At 40.5% G+C, this 22,393-nt stretch overlaps 2 long non-coding RNA genes across 5 annotated transcripts; one reads left to right on the forward strand and one right to left on the reverse strand.

Annotated features, from left to right (window-relative positions):
- Nucleotides 1-69: 69 nt before the first annotated feature.
- Nucleotides 70-10,225, forward strand: LOC112432545 (uncharacterized). Of its 3 annotated transcripts, XR_013094878.1 has the most exons (4): nt 90-376; nt 1,609-1,933; nt 3,803-3,912; nt 6,530-10,225. It is a non-coding gene; the product is annotated as an uncharacterized LOC112432545 (long non-coding RNA). The 3 variants fall into 3 exon arrangements; XR_003023097.2 differs by lacking the exon at nt 1,609-1,933 and having other exon boundaries at nt 91-376; XR_013094877.1 differs by lacking the exons at nt 3,803-3,912; nt 6,530-10,225 and having other exon boundaries at nt 70-376; nt 1,609-2,173.
- A 7,889-nt stretch (nt 10,226-18,114) lies between these two features.
- LOC106676426 (uncharacterized) lies at nt 18,115-22,161 on the reverse strand. Of its 2 annotated transcripts, XR_013094892.1 has the most exons (9): nt 22,009-22,161; nt 21,794-21,883; nt 21,586-21,705; nt 21,360-21,509; nt 20,978-21,049; nt 20,603-20,714; nt 20,414-20,522; nt 20,258-20,328; nt 18,115-19,731 (listed from the first exon to the last, which is right to left on the reverse strand). It is a non-coding gene; the product is annotated as an uncharacterized LOC106676426 (long non-coding RNA). The 2 variants fall into 2 exon arrangements; XR_003023114.2 differs by having other exon boundaries at nt 20,978-21,509.
- Nucleotides 22,162-22,393: the final 232 nt, after the last annotated feature.

The raw sequence follows: 22,393 nt of genomic DNA on the forward strand, positions 1-22,393 counted from the left end.
AAGAGCTTAGGAAAAGGAGATAGGCGCTACTTTTGAAATAACACCCCACATGGTTACGTTGGTCTGCTTAGTCACGTGACCGCACAGCAACAAATCACAGCAGAGCCGGAAAAGGAGGCGGAGCAAAGTGTGTGTGCAGGAGAGGAGTCGAGCAGAGAGAGCTGCTTTTTCATGAAACGGGAGTAAAGTAGTGAACTTACAGGAACATATACCACTGCCAACGTTGGGATTAATTTCTGCATCGATCTCCACACCCTTGTGTCCTGGATCGTAGCCGAGATCAGCGTGAACCACGTGGGTCTCTGCTCCCTGATCTGTTTCTTAAGACTTTCAGCTTCATCACGGAGTTTCTCTCGGTTTGTGGGCTCATATAAAGGTAAGCACCGAGCCAACTTTAATGTGGGTTCAGTTTATGTTGTTGCTGTTAAGAATAATAGATTGCTTGGTATACACTGGAGTTAGACAGACTGTAGAGTTTGTGATTGTCTGCAACATTATAATCTGGCGCTTGCTATGGGGTAAGAATACATACAGAAAAATAGTCTTTGAATATGAACAAAGGGTGCAGGGCAGGAGAAGAGCCAACCCTCAGGACAGGAAGCCACGGGTACAAGCGTGGGGGAGGGCAATCAGCCTTTAGGACTTCATAGGGCTTTGGAGTTGACGTCACGCCACAAAGCATTGTGGGAGCGCAGCGTCGTTTTCGGGGTCTACGAATCAAAACAAACACACTGTGTTGGAACGACGACTACAAGAAAGATGCTTAAAAGCAGCTTAAAAGAGAATGAACTGTATAGAGACCGATTGCGTCCAGAGGCGAAGCGGCGGTACTTGCAGAAAATAGCGTGCATTGGAAATGTGGACCCGTATGAAATACGGCCGTGGAGTGGAAACCCTGAAGACCAACCGCTACTGACGTAGCCTGACATATTTTCGGACCTTGTCTGTGGAGTCAGCGCGTACAAGTCGTCATTCAAACAAAGGTAAGTCAGCTCGAGTACTGCGAGTGAAACGCGTTTGATTTCCCTGCAAACATTCAGATTAGTGCAGCATAAATTCATTCATGAGGGGAAATTACAGTGAGAACATGTGGAGGCTGTTAGATGGATAACATAGTGAGTTCAGTGCATTGATGTGACATTGTCCTGAAGGATTGTTATTCTTTATGGTTAAAGAAATTGCACTATTCATATTTATTATAAATAATCCTAATTATACATCTTGCTTCCATGTTTGTATCCTGTGTCACTAAAAATACATTTTATTTTAGTTTTATACTTTGATCAATGACCTGCAGAATCTCCTTATCATATTAAGTGATTCATAATTGTCACTTTATGCTTTCTCCATCTCTAAAGTGATGACATCCTTGCATTACATACTTTAGGTTCATTTTCTGCAGGCAGGTTTCTGACAGAGAACAGGCAGATTTACACTATAACATGCAGCGTTCTATAGATGGACACATAAAGAAATGAAAAATCACATGTTTGTGCTAACTTTCTAAACACTTTGTTACATTTATGATAAAGTAGATTAAACACATTTACGTCGGCCTTGGCTCATTAGTTCTTGTCTTTAAATGAACTTTGTCTGTGTGTGTTTCAGGTCCTGCACTTTCAAAGACTGAATGAACCAGCATCGCAGCCATGGGTCACTGTGAGCATCACAGGGAAGGTTGAAGCCGCCCACTGCAGCTGTATGGCCGGAGTCGCAGAGACCTGCAGCCATGTCGCTGCTCTTCTGTTTAATGTAGAAGCAGCAGTGTTGATCTGTGGCACAAGGACTGTTACAGATGAACCTGCATACTGGGTTTTGCTGGGTAATATGACCAAGATACAGCCAGAGGTTGGCCATAAGATGGACTTCTCCTCTTCAGCTGCCCAAAAAAAGGCTCTTGATCAAAACATAAACAGACCATCTGTAGTGACAGGTAAAAGGAGCCGTCCTCAAAGCAGAAAAATCCCACCTGCTACTGTGGAGGAGTTGACACTGCTATTGGATACTTTGCTGGAACACAGTAAAGCTGTGGGTTGTGGGAATGACCCATCATGTTTTATCTAGGGGTCTAGATTTATGCCTGTAGTGCACTGCCGTGTAAATAATTTGCATTTACTGAATATATACTGACTGAGTCCCACTGTTCAAAAGTTGAATAAAGAAACAAACTAATTTTTGCCTCTTTTTTTAATTTTATTAAAACCACTTTATAGAACATCACATCAGTAACAGTGTAGAATCCATGTCCTTTATAGTTTACAAATGACAAAATGTTTACACAAAATCATGAGTGTTTACATGATATCATTCACTACTAACATTAGTTTATTTACTGTATCTTTTGAAAAAATACAGCAAATTTAACAGCACAAGACTTAAGAGTATTTAACAGGAGCGGGTTTTATTCTTCCCTGGTTTTATTATCACACTGTTCACCAAACGCAGCAAACCTTCACCATCTTATCCAGGAGGGTCACCTCTTCACCCTCACATGGAAGAAGTAATCTGATTGGCATGGTGGTATGTTGGAAGCAGGTCCCTTGAGTAGTGCTGGAACTCAGTCATGATGTTTCATCCATTTCATCGGCTGGTTTGCTGCAATAATGCCAAATAATTAGCAACTCTATAAATAGAAGGTAGTTCTGCAAAATCACTCAGTAGGATGTTTGTTCTAATTTGCTATGAGCTCAGAGCGCATAGAAAATAAAACTAATAGGCTATAAAGAGTGATATGAACATATTGCCTACTGGTGTTGGCCAGAGGGGCCGATGGCACGATATGGCAGCCTCGCTTCTGTCAGTCTGCCCCAGGGCAGCTGTGGCTACAACTGTAGCTGGCTACAACTGTAGCTGCCTCCACCAGTGTATGAATGTGAGAGTGAATGAATAGTGGTATTGTAAAGCGCTTTGGGTGCCTAGAAAAGCGCTATATAAATCCAATCCATTATTATTATTATTAGAACTTACCGGAATGAAAATGTCTGGAGCACCAACAGATATTTGGAGATGGAAGAGAACGTCAGCTCGTCTCACAGCTGCTCTCCAGGCTAGACGCCTGAGTTTTTTGCTAACATCGATACACGAGCTGCCTCGTGTTGCTTCCAGGTTGGGAAAGAATGAAAAGATAAACCATTTTCAAGCTTATTCTCTTGCCGGTTGTGTGATCGAACATTGCAGCTGACCACACAGCAAATACGAACCATGGCTGTTGTGTGTGACTTCGCTCCCTTTTCACTTGCGCTAGACTCCCAAAATGGCGGATCGGGCCAAAATCCTTTCCACGCCCACCCCCGTGACATCACGCTCCAAAGCCCAATAGAGATTGAAAATGTGACGTCACTCAGGGGTAAAACCGCAACGAATTCTGGGAACTCGTGGCAAGAGGTACTAGCGCATGCAGGCTTTCAATTGAAATCAGTTATACAGTGTTAGATTATAATATTATTTTATGCCATGTTATACCCCTAATTAAAGATTGTGAATTATTATGTAGTTTTAGTTTGCATCATTCTCCTGAATTAGAAGAAGCTGACAACTATTCCATTAGTTAAACTGATTTGCATTACATTAAACTGCTGACTTGTTGTGAATGAATGATATTGTTTTATGATGCAGTATACTGCTGAGTTATAAGAAATACTGTTTGCAGAAAGTCATTGCCTTATTATATATTAAATTATAAAAAGAAACAAAAAATGGCAAGAAGCTGTTGTACAGTATTTGTGTACATGACAGCATTGCTGTCCAGCATTGTGTTTATCAAAACTCTTTTTACAAATCCTGCTGCGTGTGTCCCCCCCAGGTGATTAACAGGAGGAGAAGAGTCTGGTGGTGCAACGGAGGAACAATTTCATCCATTTGGACTCAGCTCAGCCACTACAGAGGAAACAATCAATGACTTCAACACAAAAGGTGAGAAAAATATCACAGTTACAATTAGGGATGCACCGATACTGGTATCGGGGCCGATACTGTAAAATGTGTGTGTACTCATACTTGTAAAAGTTAAGCGATACCATGAACCGATAATAATGTAGCCCGGATGGGAATTTGGGAGTAGATACTCATAATTCCCATGGACTTAAACGCCACGGTAACATAAGGTGTTCACAGTTGATGTTATGTGATGTAACTGTACCCAGAATGTAATTTGCCCTGTAATATGTCACAAGGTAAATACAGGTAATTAGAGCAATCAAACTGTTATGTTAATCATAAAATATTATTTTATGGTATGTAACTCTGAATGGAGTTTAAATATTATTCAGAGTTCTAATTTTCTGGAAGCCCGTGAAGGTAGCATAAAACGGGACCTGTGTATCTGTTGCAATGGAGGAGGAGAAGAGAACGGCATAGAGAGATGCACGAGGTTAGCTGAACCAAAGTGAGAGACTCGGCTAGTTTTACTGAGGTTAACTAGCACAAAAGAGTGTGTGACTAGAAAGCTAACCGTGTGAGAGCTTCGCAACAGAGTGTGGGTGAAGTGACTTTTTGTTTCAACGGTCGCACCACCGTGGAGTGGATTTAGTGTGGGACTGGTGAACGGTGACCTACCGAGCAACGGAACTGTAAGTCAGACTTTTGTGCTCTTACTGGGGAGAAGAGGATTTTTCTCCATCATCTGGCGTGAGCAGCAAACAGGCCTGCAACAAGTGTGAATGTGAGTGTGTGTGGGGCCCATGTGTGAATATTGTGTGTTTAGTGGATTTATATAACGTGTTTTGGAGTGTATATTAGTGAGTCACTTACCAAAAGGTGATAACATAAGTTGGGTTGTGTAATATAATTTGAAAGGGAATTATTTCATTTATACAGTACAGTGTATTTCATTTGGTTAAGGAATTGGAATATTATTTGAGTTTAAAAAAGGGAAGTGTTGTGATGTGTTCAGTAAACGTTTCGTTTGTGTTAAAGAGTTGTCTGGGGTCGTTTCTTTACTACTGGTTAAGTTTAACTTGTGTGTGGTAGAAGTATCGGTTTTTGTACTCAATATCTGCAAGTACTCAGATCCAAGTATCGGTATCGTATCGGTTTGGAAAAATGGGTGTCGTTGCATCCCTAGTTACAATATTACTGAAAGCTGGTGTGTTTTTAAAAACATGATAACAGCAGGTTTATCTTTTGCATCCTGGGCTCATCCATATATATGTCATCCAGGGAAGGACGGACGTTGTTTTGCTGTGCTGTATTTTAATGTGAAGTGTACATATTTATTTTTTATATTGCATGCATTGGTTATATTTTTGTGCAGTGTTTTATTTAGTTTGCATGTTTTAGTTGCCGGCAAATTGTCCTGGAGAGACTCCGCCTTTTCCCCCGTTTTTACTAATTGGACACACCTGAGAGAAAAGAAAAGGTAATTTACAGAGTGCTCAAGGACACATAAGAGGTTTGGAGCCGGTGTTCAACGAAAATGTAACACGGAGAATGCGAGACAGACAGAGGAAAGACACAGACGATCAGAGGGGAGAGCGAGAGACGATCAGAGAGTAGAGATGATCAGATGGAGCAGACGACCAGCGACTGGGAAGAGAGATTACCAGCGACTGGAAAGGGGAAACGATCAGAGGAAAAAAAGGCAGATGACCAGCGACTAGGGACGCGTAGCGGCAGTCTGGTGGCAATAACGACAAGAGCCAGCTCGTGCACTGCGGGAGAACAGAAGCAGTGAGACCGCGGTGCCGATTGCAGTTTGAGGAAGCGGCGGGCGGAGTTGAGAGCTCTGCCCACCCGGGTAAGTCTTTGACTTATCCTTTTTATAAAGTAAACTGCCAAAGGAATAGTGACTGCCGCTCCCTCCCTTTCTTCAGTGCACCAGGACGTGGAATGCGGGGAGGAAGGCGAGGACTCTGCTGGGTTTCCCTCTTTTAATACTACGCTGGACCTCTTAGTTTTCTGTGACTTTTAGGCCGTGGTGGATTCCACTGGACTTTTAATGTTGTGTGTTATTGATTTTTATTGTGTCTTCCCTTGGCCAAGGTTGTTTTAATTCATTTTATATTTTTAACTATTTAAACATAATAAATTATATTTTTAATTCTACAGTTTTGTTTCGTGTGCTTTTCCCTCGGCGGCTCCATTGCTCTGCCTGTTTTGAGGAAGGTTTCCTTCCTTTAAAAAACACAAATCACCTGTGGAAAGAAGATAAGAGAAAGATAAAACTCAGCCTTTCCGCACCGGTGTCACATATACAGAATCTACATTCGAATCAGAAACCACAGAAGTCACAAGAAAATACAAAGATCATATTTTATAAGCACACATTGAAACAACAATATCATCAGTTGAACTTGAAATTTCTTATGCGTAAAAGATTTTCTCTGCTGATCAATATTTCTTCAATAATGTCATTTTCATTACAACTCTCATTGTAGCACATCATTGTAATGTCATACTGCCACCAGAAGGTGGTGGAAACACACCTACAATGTGTTTGTTGACATGTTTGATTCCACCAATGGAGGGAGTTTCAGTTTGTTCCACGACTGCATTTCACTCACTGCCGCTGTTTGTATCTCTGTCACTGCAGGACCAACATGGAGTGAGAAGTCAGCGCTCTCAGGAGGCCGACAAACCTCACAGAAGAAAAGGAGAGAAAACCTACAGCTGTGATGAGTGTGGGAAGTATTTTACCCGGGCTGGAGACTTAAAAACTCACCAACTCTTCCACAGTGGAGTTAAAGCGTACAGCTGTGACTTGTGTGGAAAGTATTTTACCCGGGCTGGATACTTAAAAACTCACCAACTCTTCCACAGTGGAGTTAAAGCGTACAGCTGTGACTTGTGTGGAAAGTCTTTTACCCGGGCTGGAGACTTAAAAAGACACCAAGTCATCCACAGTGGAGTTAAACCTTACAGCTGTGACTTGTGTGGAAAGTCTTTTACCCAGGCTGGAAACTTAAAAACACACCAACTCATCCACAGTGGAGTTAAAGCGTATAGCTGTGACTTGTGTGGAAAGTCTTTTACCGAGGCTGGAAGCTTGAAAACACACCAACTCATCCACAGTGGAGTTAAAGCGTACAGCTGTGACTTGTGTGGAAAGTCTTTTACCGGGGGTGGAAGCTTAAAAACACACCAACTCATCCACAGTGGATTTAAACCTTACAGCTGTGAGTTGTGTGGAAAGTTTTTTACCCAGGCTGGAAACTTAAAAAGACACCAACTCCTCCACAGTGGAGTTAAAGCGTACAGCTGTGACTTGTGTGGAAAGTCTTTTACCGAGGGTGGAAACTTAAAAATGCACCAACTCATCCACAGTGGATTTAAACCTTACAGCTGTGAGTTGTGTGGAAAGTCTTTTACCCAGTCTGGAACCTTAAAAAAACACCAACTGATCCACAGTTGATTTAAAGCACACAACTGTGAGTTGTGTGGTAAGGCTCTGGAATTAACGTGTACAGCTGCGACTTTTGTGGAAAAAGTTTCAGTGACAAACAGTACCGAAATATTCACTTACGGATTCACACTGGAATTGATGTTTCCTGCTGTGATCAGTGTGGGAAACTGTTTACAACAGATGCACAGTTACAACAACACATTGAGGAGAGACCTTATAAATGACCTGTGTGAGAAGACTTTTAAAGCTCCAAATCAGCTGAAAAAACACCAACAGATCCACTCCAGAAAGTAACTCTAGACGTGCAGTTACTGTGAGGATGTATTGATTTTTTATCTTGTAATTTTAACCTGATTGTTTGGAAAAATGAAGAAGTAACCCGAGTTTTATAGTTTAAACTGTAAAATTCAATTGGACGTTGGCAGAGATGCTTTTTATTTCAGGCGACGTTCAGGATAAAATTGTTGAAGGAATTCCCTGACATACAATGTCTTTGTTTAGGAGTGGAGCAAAGCACACTGATCCATTTCTCAACCCTGTCGTCACTGTGGTGGTGGGCAAGCGTTTCTCTTTAACCTTTGTGGAAAAACCTCCAATCACGAATGGGACCTAAAACCACATCAACGTAGCCACCCTGGAGACAAAATGAACTACTGCAAAGAATGTGGGAGGGGCTTCCACACACCAAGTACATTAAAACTACATGACCTCTTCCACAGTGGGGTCAAAAAGCACATCTGTGACCAGTGTGGGTCATCCTTCACCACTGCAGGAGCGACACCATACAAGTGCAGACACTGTGACAAAAGCTTCTCACAATCAGGTCATCGTAACAAACATGAACGTACACACATGGAAGTGAACTTCAGCTGTGACCAGTGTGACAAGAGCTTCAGGAATCTCAGTTCATACTCCGAACACAAACGATCCCACGCTGTAAATAAACTGTTTCACTGTTACCAATGTGCAAAAACCTTCACTTCATTGTCTGCTCTGTGCAAACATCAGCCTGATCATGCAGGACTGAAATCACTGGATCACAATGAATCTGAAGAGAGAGAAAGATCCTCTTCTGGTTTCAGGGTCAGACTTAAAAACCTTGAGATCAGGCTCCACAGAGTTTAGATGGAATCTCCTGTAAAGAGTGTCAGCTGATGCCACACTAGGATCTGATGAGTAGTGATGGGCAGATGATGCCTCATGAAGCACTGAAGCTTTTCATCCAATTGGTTCACCCCAACGCGAAGCTTCTTGAAGCTTCATTTGCTCTAGCAGGACACCTACTGGACGTAAAAATATTAGTTGGCATGAATTTGAAGCGTGTGGCCTTTTGCACACAGCCTGTAACTGTCAACAACAAATGGAGTGTGTAAAACATCTATATTGTAGTGATGGCAGTATACTGTGTATAGTTATGCTGGCAGTATGGAAAATGATTATTTGCGGCAAAGTTTGAACCGCTTCCTGAACCAGTCATGTGGTACAGCCGGGCAGCGAGGCTTCGGACGTCATCATTTTCAGCTCCTCCCATAAATGAAGCAAGCCTCGATACGCGCTTCGCGGAAACGCCCCCTCCATTACTCGACACACGCTTCGAAACCTCGATACAGAACGTCACATCACTACTGATGAGGTAGCTCTGATTTCTGGACCTGCAGTGAATAATTCTGAATGTTACATTTAGGAAGCTGCATGTATAGATATGCATATCAAGTTTATTTTTTTTCCTTTTAGGGGTTTTAATTCTCTAAAATGTTATCCTTGTTACATTTTATTCTTTGTTTCCTTAGGATACAGTAGTGTTTAGTAGTTGTATTCATTTTATGTGTTAGCTAAGTTAAATTTCAATCCTTCATTCATATTTAATCTTTTGCTGTTGTAAAATCTTCTCTTAAATCATTTTCTCCCCAAACTGCAAATGTTTTCAAAGCAGTTGCTTTTAAAACCTCCAAAATGAACTAAATCTGTCCACCAGCTTTGAAACAACACCTGCTGTGACTTTATGTCCAGAAAAAAGAAACTCAAGCTAAACTGGTTTTGGGCTGTACTTCCATGTAATGCCAGTTTGTACCAGAAGATGGAGCAGTGAGTCAGTGTAACCTTTATTCAATTAGGCAAAGACCACATTCGTATTCACAGTGGCAGCAAAGAAATGTTGAAAGTTATAAACAGCAGCACACATCAGGACCATTTTAAAGATCACAGATGACTACTTTTACTTAATTCAAATTCCTTCAAATTTTCGGCTCCTCCTTTCACTTTAGTGTATTTACTGTATCTTTGAAGTCCACATGTTGTTTTTTTAATGAATTCATTTTGATCCACATGTTCTGCAGCTCTTTCCCTGTTGATTTGAAGTTTGTATTATGAAATCCTGATAATATTAAAGTGTTAGTTATATTTGATGAACTCTGTGTAAAATTTGTCTTATTAAACAGTTTGTTGTGAAAATGAAGAAATGGTCTCAGAACAAGTAGTTTGAGCCATGATTTCAGATTCAAACTAATTTAACTGTTTTCAGTGGTACATGTGGAGGTGTTACAGGAAAAATGATTCTATGTTTCTTTACCTTCTTTTAAATGTACAAAGATGCCTTTTGTCTGCCCTCTGCCTATGGTTAGATTAGTTTAGAATTATCTTTTTAGACTTTCCCAGCAAACACATCTTGTTTCTGGGACATATTGTTTTAGATTGTTTTATCTTCCCTAGCTCTCTGCTGACGAGACTAGCACCATATATGGAGTTGTTTTATTTTATCTGTTTATTATTTGTTATCCTGTTCTCACTGTCTCTGTGCTCTGTGCCTATAAAAATTACCAAGCCACTGTGCATGGTGTGAGTTGTTCTTAGCAGCTCACCAGTGTACACGTTTGATAAAGAAAGTAACTTTGTCTCATTGTGTCTTTATTTCTCCTGGGTTTTTTTACAGAGTTTTCCCCCAACATTTCTTGGTCCTTCGGAGCCGGATCACCTCCATCGTGTCCCATCTCCGTGACCAGTCCACGTTGCTCGCCTGTCGACAGCTCACATACTAGGTGTGTGATAAAAGACCAAGAGCGTTAAATTCGAGTCTTGGCCAACGTTCTTAGAAAGCGACCTACGGTGGTGGGGCCCGATCGAGGTGGACCAGACCCGGCGACACTGACCAGGTAGATACAGACACACTGACACAATCTTGCGTAAAAGCGCATTTTGAATTCAGGGAATTTAAAATAGCGGAAGTAGCTTGTCGACTGGTAGCGTAGCTCGTCGACTGGAAGCCTTGGAAGCTCGTCGACTGGTAGCTTTGGAGCTCTGGGTAGCTCCCCCAGCTGGGTCTAGACTGGGTCTAGGGAGTAAGTAGCTCTGGGAGCTCCCCTTATTATAAGGGTTCCGGTCGCGCGCGTCGAAGCTGTGAATGTGAGTGTGTGTATTGTTTTAATTAATGGAGCAAGCTGAATTTTCACGGTCCAATAAGAGACTGAGCTGCTCCTACTGTGTTTTTCTTTTACTGCTATTCACTGACGTGCTGGTGAGTTGAGAGAACGGTCGAGTTCCGTCTCGTAAAGTTCACACCGCTTTTGGAAATAGTCCGAAAGTAGAAGGGCGTGTGAGCAACCACTCTCGTCTCTAATACCAGCGAAGGTGATAGCAGCTGTATCGTGTATATATTACTTAAACAAAAATAAGTAAATACATAAATAAGATGGGTAATCAAGCAAGTGAACTTAAAACTCATTCCTGCTGACGAGCAGTGGTGAGAAAAGAAAAGTCCAGACGCCGGACAAAAACAGTGTCTGTAAACTGAGAGATTTAAGAAAACAAAATATAAACAGTCAGAAGACCAGAACTCAACTGCCAGTTTAGTAAAACCAGAAGACGAGACACTGTGCAGTTCCCACAATCCTTTTAGTAAACCATCACTCATTCCTGCAGCCGCATCTGCAGCACCACCCATATCAGGAAGAACTTAATAATCCCTTATTAAGTGAAAACTAGAGATCACAGTAGTTTGAAGTAGTTTAAAAGGGTTGAAAACAGACCCCACTGAGTAGATATAAATATAAAAAGTACGAAATAAAGATGAACAAAGGGAAAGTTACAGTAGAAATTATCTTTAGAGTATTTGAAATTAATAATAGCAAGGATAACAACCTGTAAAGTGATATTAACAATGAAACACAGTTGGCATGATGACCATGCCCAGCATGTATAAAATGAATATAAAGCAAATAATTCACACGAAAATATTTTAATAAAATAAATAAAGTATATTAAGGCTGTGTCACTGTTCAGCCAAGGACAGTGTGTGAAAAGGTAACTGTCTCCACCTTGGGAAAAGGATGATTCTGCAGGTCATCTGAAGCCCTTGATGGATACAAAATAAAATATAAATAATACATTATAATAGAACTGCCTGGTCCGCCATGCAACAGAGAGAACAAATGTGACCGCAGATTGGATGAATTCTAAATTATCTGTTTGCTGAATAAGATGATCCTAACTAACAAATTGGCTCAGTAGTAGTATAGTGGTACACGCTGATAAAATATTATAATATGCTATTGCTGTTATATAAGACAAAGAGGATAATATTAACAATGACATAATATTAATATGAAGAGGCACCTTAATCGGTTATGATGTGAGGTGGATAATTGTTAAGCAGTAGTCTGCATCAAGCTTAAGGTTTGCTGAAACTCAGTGTAATGACATGTGAGATGAAGACAATACGGAGAATAACTAAACTAATGAAGTGCATAGAGGCACTTGACCAGCTTGAAACTTATCATCCTAGAATGACACATTGCTGAGATATAGAGCACACCTATAATAACAACCAATAAGCAAAACCCTGTAGACAACAGCTAAAACTACAGGATTGAGAAGCTGAATTAAATATGTAGACACTGCTAAGCTGATGAGCATGTTACACATTTTCTTTTCTTTTTATTTATTTGTTTCTTTTAGAGCAGAAGCTGCTGTAACACACCCAAAGAAAGACTCTAGGTCTGACCAACCGTCTCAGTCGTGGGCAAAAAGATGTCAGTCAATAAAATTCTAAAAGATAATTTATTGATGAAAAATATATCAAGAGATAAAAGATAAAACAGTCCAGTGTCCCACTTAAGAATTGTATAAAAACACACAGTCCCAAGGCCAGAGCCAGCTATGCCACACGGCCAAGTTGCACCCCACATGTTGCCTTTAACAGGGTTAGAAGTTGTCCTTGGGGACCCACCACCCTGCAAGCATATAGTCAGTGGTCACTCAAGCCTCTGCAACCCTGCTGCCTTTAGGCTGTGGCATATAATAGGCCCTGGCCTGCACAGAGAGACAAAACGACACACCTAATATAAAATTCATAGGGCAAAACCCGTCCATCCCAAACATATCTGATTTCATCACATTACATACCTGCACAGAGAGACAAAACAACACAGCAGTGTTTGTAGTGTGGGCTATAAGTAGACCAGTGTATCAGTGCAATCAAGTACACCTGCCTCTAATTAGTCCAACCTCATTCCAGCCATTGGCTCACCAAAAATGTGACACACACAAAACCACTCCCAACCCAGTGCAACTTCACACAATAATATGGAGCTGAATTAACACAGGCACATTAGTCTACCATGTTACAAGCTGCATGCTATTACAAGCCAACATATGCAGACTTCTGCCTTGTTCGGGTGGCAGCATTTTTCTTTTTTCTTTTGTGTCCTGACACGTTTTATGTTTTTTGTTTTTGTTTGATTATTTTGTTGGTTTTGGAAACGAATTTAAACGAACTTGTGACAATACTTGAGAGTCACAGTGACACATAGTGATTAGGCATATGATTGAAAAATGCCTAGGTTTAGAGCTGTGAGCTATGCAAAGTTAAATATATATATATATATATATATATATATATATATATATATATATATATATGTATAAATGGGAAACAACCCTAACTTGAAAGTTTGAAATGTGTGAGATCCATGCATTGTTTGAAGAACTAGAAATTATCTAAAACTGCCTTAAGTGAAAATGTAGTGTTGCATCTTTTCTCCCAAACCAAGACGAACAAAAAAGAAGAAGCTTTCTGTAACTTCAAAATAAGGCTGACTGTTGACAATAGACTAAAACACTAATCCACAGGTGGCTATCAGGAACAGAGAGGCGAGCAAAGTCACAAACACCAAGGCTGCAGACAGCCACGCAGAAACAGCAGATAACATAGAGACAACGCCTGCTAGAACCGTGGAGAGGAAGGTCACTTCACACGAGATTGTAGGAGTAGAGGACAAATTAGTTGTAAAGTCAGCTTCAGGCCACACAACTGTACAACAATTAACTGCCCTTTTAGAACTAGTACACACAGCAAGTGGCCGCAGGTGCTTTATTAAATGCATATATGACCCGTTGTGTCCAGTAAATTTGCTAGGTAGAGACGCTCTGACAAAACTTAAGATAGCAGTCATGCCATTCTTTTCTGGTATTACACCTGAGTGCCAGAAACCGACCGAGTATCACAACATTCTGAGATTTAAACAAACTCCAGGCCCAGATCCACCTTATGATCAGCAAGTGTGGAAGCTAGGAGAACAGCATTTGACCTTACAGCACAGGCCGAAATTGTGTAGGTTACGCAGTAACCACAGATAGTAAAATAATAGAAGCAAAACCACTTTCTTCTTCATGTCCTGCACAGAGCGCTGAGCTGATAGCTGTGATACGCGAAAGCTAAATACACAAAGACAAACTAATAAACATACATACAGACAGCCAGTATGTTTTCCCTGCTGTGCATCATTTTGCAAAAAATTTGGCATAACAGAGGAATGATTACACCAACTGACAAACCAGCATGCCAACCTCTTACAACGCCTACTGACTCTTTCATTACTACAGGCAACAATTTTGCTGACAGAGCAGCAAAATAGGCGGCACAACAGGCAAACATCACATTGATGGCAGTAAACACACATCAGATTCCACTGGATGTGTTGAAAAATGAACAAAAAGCAGCAAGCACAGCAGAGCAGGCAAAATGGCTAACACACGGTGCAGTTCTGACAAACGACTTAATGATGTGTTATGGCAAGCCAGTGCTGCCAAAATCGCTCCACAAAATGGCGGCATTAGTGACTCATGGCTGTACGCATTTGTCAACGGGGGGACTGACCAGTATTGTCAACTCTCTTTTCTACACTGTAAATTCTACACTGTAAATTTTGAAACCTCAGCAAAACAATTTGTCAGAACGTGCATGACGTGTCAAAAATATAATGCTCAGGGAAACCTGAGACCACACAATCCATATGGACTTTATTGAGCTAAATGAATGCCAAGGGTAAAAATACACCCTAGTGGTTATAGATGTATTCTCAAAGTGGCCAGAAATCTACCCAGTGAAAAAGGCAGATACAATTTCAGTAGCAAAATGTATGTCTAAGTTGTAGGAAAATAAAGAGATGATTGTAAATGACGAAGAATGTAATGATGTCTATCAAGTGTCTTGCAGATCACAGCCCGGTGACTGGGTTCTGATCAAGGTGCTCCAAAGGAAAAACTGGAGCACACCCAGGTGGGAGGGGCCATACCAAGTCCTCCTCACTACACCGACCGCTTGCAAAATTGCGGAACGACCATCCTGGATCCATCAGAGTCACTGCAGGCGAGTCAGTGAAGCCATCTAAACACAGCTGACGGCAGGCTTGCCCACTTGTTGTGATCTCGCCCGGTGGAGGGGTCAGCTTTCCTGGCCGGGGGGTCTACTCGCGACAGGAGGGTGTGTCCCGTCGTCATGAGGTGGTGGCTCTTAACAACTGCAGCGGCCCTGACCATGGCCGGGCTCCTCATCTTTGCTTCCGTGAGGGACAATAAGTCACGCTATATGAAGAAAAGGCAGACACTGTATGACAAAGGAAAGTACACCAAGTTTCCCCATGGCTATGCCACTAATTTCTGGTGGCAGTTTATGAACACTACAGCTTACTTGAATAATAAAACTGACTGCTATGCAAATACATATACACTTTCTGCCCACCGAGGAACGAGAGGAAGTGTATGGACTGTTCACTCAACGAAACCTGTGCCAGTAACGCGACACTGATGAGCCTCAACTGTCGCTCCAACTACAGCTACCGAATGATACTACAAACAAAGACTCATTACCAGACAGGATGTGCACGGACGGCACCAAGCAGTAAAGGAACCAGAGTTTCGCATCTGAGGAGGAGTGAAATTCTTACAGAGCTTGATCCCCGGCATTGGAGTTGCCGAGGTGCGGGATCACGTGGAAATCAACCGATATGCTCTGCTACGACACATCAACTTAACTAAGGCCCTGGGAACGGCCTTAGCAGGAGAACAGCAGGCCATCAGAACGATGGTGCTGCAGAACAGACTGACACTAGACCTGCTAACAGCATCACAAGGAGGAGTTTGCAAGCTGATCGGGGAAACATGTTGCACTTTTATCCCTGATGGATACGAAACTGGAGGAGACATTTATGAAGCTTTGCAGAATTTGACCGCTCTGCAAAAATATGTCACTGACCACACACCTGGAGCAGCTACAGCACAAGGCTGGCTGGACTGGCTGTTCAGCGGTTCATGGCTGGCTGCTGTAGCAAAGCCATTTTTCCTTCTAGGTCTCATCATGATAGCACTGCTCATATTAGTGTTGTGTGTGTTGCCATGTCTAAGAGTAATGATTTCACAGATGATAACAACTACAATGACTGCTTATGTTGCCGTGCCTGAAGAAGACCAGCATCCCGTTGCAATTCTGTTAGAGGAGAACTTGTAATAACTGCTAATGAATGACGTGGTGATTAAAAATGACTTGTCAAGTGATCACGCACTGATTAAAACATTAGTAGGTTATGCAGGTTTTCATCCTTTTATTTTTTGAAGTTTTCATTTTAAATATGAAGTTTTCATCATTTTTCATATAAAGTTTTCAATTTAAGGTTTGCATCATTTTAAATATAAGGTTTTCATCCTTGTATTTTTTGAAGTTCTCATTTTACATATTAGGTTTTCATCATTTTTAAATACAAAGTTTTCATTTTAGTTTTCATCCTTTTATTTTTTGTAGTTTTCGTTTTAAAATATAAGGTTTTTATCTTTTATTTTTTGTAGTTTTAGTTTTATTATTTTTTCTTGTTTATTCCACTTGTTATTTCATTTACTATGATTTTCATTTACTATGTTTTTCTTTTTATTATTTTCTTTTGTTTTATTCTTTAGACCAGATGACTTCCATTTCTGCTATGCTGACATTTTGAAAATTAAAAAATTGCTTAAGATACTTAATAAATAACCTTCACAGACAATTGTTGTATACATTTAAAATAAGTTAAAACAGGAGGGAATGTTACAGGAAAAATGATTCTATGTTTCTTTACCTTCTTTTAAATGTACAAAGATGCCTTTTGTCTGCCCTCTGCCTATGGTTAGATTAGTTTAGAATTATCTTTTTAGACTTTCCCAGCAAACACATCTTGTTTCTGGGACATATTGTTTTAGATTGTTTTATCTTCCCTAGCTCTCTGCTGACGAGACTAGCACCATATATGGAGTTGTTTTATTTTATCTGTTTATTATTTGTTATCCTGTTCTCACTGTCTCTGTGCTCTGTGCCTATAAAAATTACCAAGCCACTGTGCATGGTGTGAGTTGTTCTTAGCAGCTCACCAGTGTACACGTTTGATAAAGAAAGTAACTTTGTCTCATTGTGTCTTTATTTCTCCTGGGTTTTTTTTACAGAGTTTTCCCCCAACAGGAGGTTTATCAGAGGAGGCGACTTGGCTGTTCTCCACTCACACAGAACAGGGTTCCTGTAGTTCATTAAAAACTCTGAAATGATCTTCAAGGACCAAAATATTTGATTTTTCTCAAAAACCTGCTGTGGGCATGACGTTTTTAGAGAGTGTGCATTGTGATTAACATCTCACACATTCCAATAAAGCAGATGTTCCTGCATTGCAACAGCGCTTTGCAGATGTGTTCTCCCCCCTACCCGTGTGCACGACTCTCATGGAGCACCACTTTGAAACGCAGCTGATTGGCAGATTCCCTTGTCTGCAGAGTCCAAAGACAAAAACCGCCTCCTCCACTCTGTGTGGTTCGTACCAATTCGTCACACTTCCGTTTGGCTTGTTTGAAGCCCCGCCATTTTTCAGAACCTCCTGTAGTGATAGCTGAGTCCTCACACTGCATATGCTGTTTCCTACCTGGATGATGTTGTCATTCATAGTGATACCTCAGTGGAGCATGTGCAGTGGTTGGTCACAGTCCCGGATTCCCTGAGGCAGGCAGGGCTGATGGCAAAACCGAAGAAGTGTGTGGTTGGATGGAGGGAGGTACAGAGTTTTTGGTACAATTTTGAGACCCCATTTGGAGGCTGATTACACCACAGCGACGTGATGAAGGCTGTCCCAATTCCAAATGCGGCCGGAAATGCGCACTTCATTTCCCCGGACTTGAAGGATGAGTCAGGTGTATCATTTGTGGCACAACATATCCCAGAATTCATAGCGCAGCCTTTACTGTGGCTAATTTTTTTTTTTTTAAAAAATAAGAAAACGGCAGATGGCAGAAGAGTAAACTTTTAAATGTAAGTATTGAATTTTCAGACCTCATCAGTTAACGCTGTCCATGCAGATATTATAGATTTGTAAATGATTACCTAACAATCTTGTCAACACAAAGTTCTTTATTGACAGGCAGTGGGGAGAGGGGACACTTGGGCAGTGCATTTACTGCATATAATGTGTTATCAGCCTTTTCATCTTTTCTCATTACCCACAGCTGCATCCACTTCTGTTGGGCTTAGGCTACTCACTAGGGCTGGGTATCATCACTGATTTCTATAATTGATTTGATTAAATTCAATTTTGACTCAGTAACTGTTTCAAAGTAACTGAGGATAAAACACAGACAAACAGCAAGCTAAGCGCTTTTAAATTTGGCATAATTTAAAAAAAAATGTATTAAACAGCAAAAATGAAGCTTTCTTTTTGCCGGAGAGGAACAAAAGCTGCAGCTCAGAATCAGTGAGATGTTGACTTTCTGCCCCGACGGCGTGTCTGTCAAGTTTCAGTGCTTCGTTTAAACTGTATGATACTTATGTATTTAATTTTATATGTGATAGAAGTGACAGATTTATAAAGCGAGGCAAATTATTGTGATGTCACAATTGCAGGATGATCTACTAACAGTGTGTTTTATATCTCTCTAAGAAGAAGCCACTTCAGTTCAGTAAAAATCAGCTTTCTGCTGAGAGCAGCACCAATTAGTGGCTCAACAATACAGAGTAAGCTCGTGATTCATGCAAGTGTTTCTCACTATCACAACCACAGCAAGAACAAGACAGGATTCTGTGGTAGATTTTGTGCAATTTTGTACGTTACATTTGTGTCACTCGTTTAAATCTTCTTCTCCTGGAAGTAAAACTCTTACAAACACATATGTCATAACTTCAGTCACAAACTGACACTAAGTCTCTTCAGTAAATCCAGCAGCTTTTTAACATCAAAAGATGTCTTTGAGCTGCTGCAGATGTTAGTAAATCTGACCCTAAATGTTCCTTCTTCTTTAAAATTCAAACTTTGTAATGAAAGGATATTTTGAAAAGGCTGTTCTCGTTTATATGACCTCCATAAAACAACAGGGTTAGAACACATTGTGACGAAGTAAGATGTTTGTTTTGTAGTCCATCTTCTGCACAATGTAGTTTCAACAGGCGGACATCCGGTGTTCTGACAAACCATCCTACTTTGGCAAACCGTCCTACCAGTAGGATAATTTTACGCTGCCATATGACAAACTGCCCTACTTTGGCAAAATGTCCTACTGTATGTAATTTATGCACATTTCTGCTGCCAAACAATAATTCCAGCACAAATTTAAGTAGGTATGACGGTTTGCCACTTAACTTTGCCCATCAGAGTATGTTTGTAGCTGATATTCATAAAGCCAGTTCGGTTTGACACTTCTTTTTACCCATTAAAGTGTGCTTGTAGGTCACATTCACAAAGGTAGCATGTTTTGGCACGTAATTCTTCCCATCAGAATTATGCTTCTAGTTTATAATAACAACAGTAGCATGGTTTGGCACTTGTTTGTAGAAGCAGTCTGCATGCCAAGGTACTTAAGTTATACAGCTGTCACCAATGAAGTGATTGGAACACCTGACTATATAAACTTTGACAATGAACTCACTCCATTATAGTTACAGTATATATTTACAGATACATATATTTCACATTTATAGATCCAACAGAACACAGGGAGAAAGAACTGAAAAAGAAACAGTGTACAAATTATGTACATTTGTTGCACAGGTACTTGACCAGGCTGCTCTCATATTGAACACATCCAAAATGTGACCATCTGGAACAAAACTCGCACTGCACCTGAAGAGGGAGAAGGGGGGGGGGGGGGGGGGGGGGGTGTAAGTGTGTTAACCAACATTATGAATTTGATGAGAAAATAATTACTACAGTGGCTTGCAAAAGTTTCGGCCCCCGTGAACTTTTCCACATTTTGTCAGATTGCATTCACAAACATGAATCAATTTTATTGGAATTCCACGTGAAAGACCAATGTCTCTACCAGTCTCTAGCTGGTAGAGACAGACCCTAAAAGACTGGCAGCTGTAATTGCAGATAAAGGTGGTTCTACAAAGTATTGACTCAGGGGGCTGAATAATTACGCACACCCCACTTTTCAGTTATTCATTTGTAAAAATTGTTTGGAATCATGTATGATTGTTGTTCCACTTCTCACGTGTACACCACTTTGTATTGGTCTTTCACGTGGAATTCCAATTAAAATTGATTTGTGTTTGTGGCTGTAATGTGACAAAATGTGGAAAAGTTCAAGGGGGCCGAATACTATTGCAAGCCACTGTATATTGCATTTGTGGTTTATTTGTTTTACCATTTAAATCATACTGGACTCAGGATCGGCTTCCAGCATGGAACAAACCACACAGTAGTCATCAGCATTACCTAGAAACACACTGACATTAAACCTAACAGTTTTAAACAAAACTGAAAGTGCTATTGCAATACAAAAGCACATGACTCAACTTACTTTGATGTTCTAGCAGTTCGCAAGCAATTTCAGTGCGGTGCAGCCCAATGGCTTCTGGAGTGGACAGCACCCTAGTAACCTCTCCACTCAGAAGGTAGTGTTTGGCAAACTGTAAAATATGTTACAGTAATTGCAATTGATTAACTTAATTCTAGTTAAATACGTTAAATACAATTGCTTATTAAATACCTTCAACACTAAAACTCCACAACTGCTGGAGTCCATCTGCTTGTTATGTGGCAGAGTCTCCATTTTCCAATCCACTCAGGACTCTTCCTTTCCTTTCATCTTCAGAAAATTCCTAATAAAAACAAAACAAGTTTTTAAAATGTAGCCAGCATTTTGCTCTAAATAAAAAGAAAAAAAAAACCCACAAACCAAACAACCTAAAACAGATAATTAATGAATGATGAATACCTCCAGTTACGCATAACTTTCCTTTCATAACAACCTTCATTTCCAAGAGGGTCTAACAGCAGTACAGATTGTGAGGAGATTTTGACTACCTAAAATAAAAATGAGCTACAAGCATAGTTTGATGGGTAAACGGGGCATAATATTTACCTGAATACACTGCAACGGTTGCACAGCAGTCAGTGGTTTCCCAACTTTTTGACACTGGTCACATTCCTGAATCTTTAAGGTAAAAATATTTATGGAGTTCACGTAAATGTTCAACATTCTCATTTGTAAAAAACAAAAACACTTAATGACATATTCTCTAACGAACAAACTATTTAGCAACAATAGTTTGTGTGTGTGTCTTCAAATCTCTGCCAGGCCTACAGGTTGTTACTGTAATATCACTAATTAACCATATTTATATATTTTGCAAGTGTACAGTTTCTCTTTTAACTGATATCAAAAAATTTGCTTATTTTAAACGCTATTTAACAACAGTACAAACAGTTAATACATAACCATGTTTTATGGTCAACTGTCATACCAAACCAGTAAAATCTGGAACACACTGCATTTAGCGTTTTGTGTGTGCCAGTGTGTCCTCCAATTGGAGATGAATGAAACTCATGAAATATCTTCCTGGCATCATCCATGGTTTTTACTACTCTTCTGGTTCCAACAAAGAGTTCTCCATCTGCAGTAAAACAATATATATTTAGAAATTAATTTAACCACATATGAGTTGTTAGTATTAACAATAAATTACTGACCCTTTTGTTTGAATTTTGAGGCATATCTTCTGAGGTTTTGCCTCTGAGCCTTGTCATATCCTGAAGGGTAGAAGCCCGCAGAAATGAACGCGTAAATCTCTTCCCACTTCTTCTCCATATCTACGAATGTCAGTAAACATTTTCTTATGAGCTTCAATATGTGCAGTTGACAATGCAAATAATTTAACTTATTAAACAACGAGATTACCGAAACAGCCTTAAAACACCGAAGCTGCGGACTCAAAAGTGTTGTGCAAATACCACGCGTCCAGTAACTTGACAGCGGACTTCACCGAATCTGCAAATTCGACAGTTTTGTGCAGAAAGCAGATAGCGACTTCACTTTAATATTGACAAACAATCACAAAGGCTTAAAAAATCAAGTATCAACGTCTATAAAAAGTACTAATACTTACTACTTACCTATTCTCCTGCAAATATGACAATTGAGTAGCGTGAAATCACAGCCGGATGCGCTTAGCTTCCCTTTTTGTGTTGTGCGCATGCGCGTACATGCTCAGGAACAACGGGTAGGACGGTTTACGGGGTAGGAGAAATTCCCAGAACACCGGTGTCACATTGTTACAGAGTGTAAGGCTGTTCCAATTCTCAGCATCGCTCCTCTCTTTCCCTGAGTCCTTATCAAATCTCCTTCCCACGATGACGTTTTCATCGAGGCCAAGGAAAAGTTTAGGAAAAGGAGATAGGCGCTACTTTTGAAATAACACCCCACGTGGTTACCTTGTGAAGCTCGGTCACGTGACCGCGCAGCAACAAATCACAGCAGAGCCGGAAAAGGAGGCGGAGC

Source organism: Maylandia zebra, linkage group LG3 (assembly GCF_041146795.1).
Source record: "Maylandia zebra isolate NMK-2024a linkage group LG3, Mzebra_GT3a, whole genome shotgun sequence".
Taxonomy (NCBI): domain Eukaryota; kingdom Metazoa; phylum Chordata; class Actinopteri; order Cichliformes; family Cichlidae; genus Maylandia; species Maylandia zebra.